Raw genomic sequence first — 5,000 nt, forward strand, 5'->3', positions numbered from 1 at the left:
CATTTCATATTTACAAGTGTTTGTTTCGTTTTTTGAGTTTCGTCACGCGCGTGCGCACGTGATACACACACACACACACACACACACACACACACACATATATATATATATATATATATATATATATATATATATATATATATATAAAATATATATACATGTATAACAGAATTATGAAAATATGGAATGTGAAGAATATAATCGACGAAGGAAAGTGAAACAATGGAATGGTGGAAAGTCTTTCGACGTATTGTCCTTACTTAGCCAAGTATAGGACAGTAAGTCGAAGGGCCTAGCACCACTCCATTGTTTCACTTTCCTTCGTCCATTTTGCCTATGTATATATATATATATATATATATATATATATATATATATATATATATATGTATATATATAGTATAAACACACAAAAGTAACTTTCAAATCTCTTCCTGACCTCTTGCAGAGATCCTCCTATCTTCCTTGCTTCACTTATTGTTATTCATGCCTTCTATGATTCTTTAACTATCTCTTATATTTTTACTCTCAGTCACCTCCAATCTCTCAAGAAACATACTATACCTGGTCCACTTAAGGTAGATTCTTGGATGAGCCCCATGCTGACGAGACGTTTGTTTGGCGGCCGCTGATTGGCTGGTACCGGGAGGTAGTAGGCAGCTCCCAGCCAATCAGCGGCCGCCAAACAAACGTCTCGCAGGCATAGGGCTCACCCAAGAATCTACCTTAAGTGAACCAGCTATAGCATTCACTGCTTCGTCTTCCTGGGTTCCTAAACACGTCCAAGTGTCTCTTCCTACTGGTTCTTTCACAAATATCTGAAGCTTCTCTTCCTTGTCACCAATCAAGAGCGGATCACCATTTTACTGTGTTTGTTATCTGTTTCTTCATCTAACAGCCATGCAACTGCATCTGCTGGTCTTTCAGTTAGTAAATTTCCCCCTCTTTATTCTTTATTCTCTTTATTCATCTTACTTTCCACCCTCTCCTAACACTTGAGTCTAGTGCAACTTCTATTTCAGCGCTGAATGACCTCATAAGTCCCAGTGCGTGGTCTTTGGCCTACTTTCTATATTCAACTCGGTTACTAATTTTAAAAACTCCTTGATTTCTAAGTATTTTAAGACTGATTAAGGTACTGAAAGATTGTAACGAGTGCTAAATTTCGTGTGGTAAATTTGACCCAGAATCAAATCCAAAAAAACTTTCAATTAGATTGATTAATTTACTGCAATATTATAAGAAGTGACAATGTTCGTCATGATATATTTGACCTAGAATGAGGTCTTCAAAAGAGCAACTGGGTCATTGCAGTGACCGAAATTGACGTATCTTGCGTGAGACGTCATAAACTGTACACAAACATGGGAGATGTGTATCCGAAATTCTCCCACGAGTAAAAACATTCACGACTAATAGAAATAATAATAACAATCTCTTATTTGCTCTTATTGCTATTATTACCATCATTGCGGCAGATTACGGTGTCTTCTATGTCGCTTTTCATCATTGATAATTTCTCTTTCTCTTCCTTTAACATCACAGAATGGTCACCCTCCGTGTAAACAATGACGTCACTTCCTTAACGAGGCGTCTCCTTATGTACATGTTAGTGTGTGTGTGTGTTTACCCCTGACCTTAATGGCTCATTTCCTTCATTTCTCTCATCTCTGTCTTCATCAACCTCCATAAGCGGAGGGAGATTTCCCTCTCATTTCCCTTGGGTTCCCTCCCCACCAAAAAAATGTATATAAAAAAGTGAATATAAAAAAAAACTAACTAGGACGCTGTTTCTAGGGATGAGTCAGAATTTCTATTTAAGGGGGACCTTGATTTTTTTTGGTGGACGTTAACATAATCGACTCAAAGGACTGTAATCTAGGAAATTATACTTGATATCTACTGGGCCAGTGATGAGAGAGAGAGAGAGAGAGAGAGAGAGAGAGAGAGAGATTAAATTTTTTCATTTTGGTATATTTAGTGTTTGGTGGAATTAACAGTGGACTGGTTAGTGGTAAAATAAACACCACGGAATATATATATATAATAATATAATATATATATAATATATAATATATATATATATAATATATATATATATAGAGAGAGAGAGAGAGAGAGAGAGAGAGAGAGAGAGAGAGAGAGAGAGAGAGAGAGAGAGAGAGGAGAGACTAGTAAGTTTTCTTCATTTTGGTTATTTATTTAGTGTTTGGTGGAGTTAACAGTGGATTCTGGTTAGTGGTAAATAAACACACAGGAAAAGATAGAGAGAGAGAGAGAGAGAGAGAGAGAGAGAGAGAGGATATTATTTTTTTCATTTTGGTATATTTAGTGTTTGGTGGAATTAACAGTGGACTGGTTAGTTAGTGGTAGATAAACACACAGGAGAGAGAGAGAGGAGAGAGGAGAAGAGAGGAGAGAGACTAATTTTTTCAATTTTGGTATATTTAATGTTTGGTGGAATTAACTGGACTGTTAGTGGTATAAAACACAGAAAGACTGGTAGTGTACTACACACAAGAGAGAGAGAGAGAGAGAGAGCGAGAGAGACGGAGAAGAGGAGAAAAGGAAAGAGAGAGACTAAATTTTTTCATTTTGGTATATTTAGTGGTTTGGTGGAATTAACAATGGACTGGTTAGTGGTTTATCACACAGGAGAGACGAGAGAGAGAGAGAGAGAGAGAGAGAGAGAGAGAGACTAAATTTTTTTCATTTTGGTATATTTAGTGTTTGGTGGAATTAACAGTGGACTGGTTAGTGGTAAATAAACACACAGGAAAGATAGAGAGAGAGAGAGAGAGAGAGAGAGAGAGAGAGAGAGAGAGAGAGAGAGAGAGAGAGAGAGAGAGTACATTTTTCATTTTGGTATATTTAGTGTTTGGTGGAATTAACAATGGACTGGTTAGTATATAAACACACAAGGAAAGATAGAGAGAGAGAGAGAGAGAGAGAGAGAGAGAGACTAAATTTTTTCATTTTGGTATATTTAGTGTTTGGTGGAATTAACAGTGGACTGGTTAGTGGTAGATAAACACACAGGAAAGAGAGAGAGAGAGAGAGAGTAAATTTTTTTCATTTTGGTATATTTAGTGTTTGGTGGAATTAACAGTGGATTGGTTAGTGGTAGATAAACACACAGGAAAAGAGAGAGAGAGAGAGAGAGAGAGAGAGAGAGAGAGAGAGAGAGAGATTATACACTTTAGTAAATTAATTTTAGTGTTAGGTGGAACTGGCAGTAGTCTGGTTAATAGCCGACAAACGAATCAGAGAGAGAGAGCAACTTGGACTGTGAGGAAAGCGGGAAGAACGATAAGAATAAAAGAAAAGAAAAAGATATTTCACAAGAGTCAGGAAGATGAACACAAACTGACTTCCTTGAACCAAAAAATTGTAAAACCAGACGTACAAAAGGGCAGAGCTATTAAGAATTACATAACCAACAACACAATTAAGTAATTACGCGCCGATATCGAGCAGAAACAAGGAAATAATAAGTAAGAACCAGCACTCCATTATCAAATCACAAATGTAAAGTGAATTACGCATCCCACGTTAACAGGAAAGATAAATCATGACCTCCATCCTGCCTGACTCGATAATTCGAGTTAACAAGCGTTACGTTACCTATAAGGATTTTAGCTAAGTGTGTCACACGCCGTTACACACTTTAATTCGGGGGTGGGGGGTGGGTCCTGCTGGGGTTTTAGGAGGAGGAGGAGGAGGAGGAGGAGGAGGAGGAAGAAGCCCTCATGTGGTTGTTTAGAGACGGCTAATGGAAAATGTCTTTACATGATTCATTAGTTTGCTTTCAAATAAAGATTTTTAAGCATTTTTATTTTATTCGCAAGCGAGAGATGCGTTAGCTATCATACAATGCACATTAAGAAATATAAGTATTTAAAAAGAGTTTATAAAATATCGTCCAAAGAGGAGTGCAGTATCTTATGAAAAATGATTAAAGATGTGATAATCCTCTGGCATCCAATTATTATTATTATTATTATTATTATTATTATTATTATTATTATTATTATTATTATTATTATTATTATTATTATTTTTAATTTCATAATTTTTTGCTTCTGACAAGTACAGGCGATGAATGAGTGAAAACATCTTTGGATGATTTATGAGTTGAATTTTTCAAAACACTATAAAAATAAAAATGATAGAACATACTACAATAATAAAAATGTTTGCTCAACTTTTGATAAAAGCTATTTTTTTTTTATGTCAGTTGGAAGCGAAGGATTTTGTTTCTATTAATAATTCAAATGGAAATAGTTAGGACTCGGTATTTTTCTGTATTATAAATTTTGAATATACGATGACCTGAAAGTTTACGAAGTGTTTTGAATAAAATATATATACATAAGAAAATAAAAAATGAAAGAACAAAAAAATATAAAAATAATAAAATTGAAACAGAAATAATAAAGTAATATAATAAAAAAATAAAATAATAAGATAAAATAAAAATAAGATAATAATAAAAGGAGTGTAACGAAATTATTATTATTATTATTATTATTATTATTATTATTATTATTACTATTATTATTATCATTATTATTAATATTATTATTATTATTATTATTCAGAAGACGAACCGTATTTAAATGGAAGAAGCCTGCACAATTATTATTATTATTATTATTATTATTATTATTATTATTATTATTATTATTCAGACCACGAACCCTATTTAAATGGCAGAAGCCCGCCACAGGGGCCACCGACTCTAAATTCAAGTTTTCAAAGAATATGGTGTTCGATAGAAAGAATGTTAACAGAAGGTAAAAGGAAATCCAGAAATAACAGACGGTTATTAGAAAAGAAAAATGAATAAATGGATACAGCTTAATAAAGGTGCCAATACGAAACGCAAATGAAAAACTGGAACATAATGGAATAGTGAATAACCTTAAAAGTGTAATAAATGCAAATTAAAGACTGAAAAATAATGGAAAACTGTACAATTACTTTAGTGTGCAAGACAT

At 33.9% G+C, this 5,000-nt stretch overlaps 1 long non-coding RNA gene across 1 annotated transcript in view; it reads right to left on the reverse strand.

The window, feature by feature from the left end:
* The window catches only part of LOC135198343 (uncharacterized), a 289,609-nt gene that overhangs the window by 46,197 nt on the left and 238,412 nt on the right, over positions 1-5,000 (reverse strand). The gene's annotated exons all lie outside the window — the stretch shown is intronic.

Source organism: Macrobrachium nipponense, chromosome 22 (assembly GCF_015104395.2).
Source record: "Macrobrachium nipponense isolate FS-2020 chromosome 22, ASM1510439v2, whole genome shotgun sequence".
Taxonomy (NCBI): Eukaryota; Metazoa; Arthropoda; class Malacostraca; order Decapoda; family Palaemonidae; genus Macrobrachium; species Macrobrachium nipponense.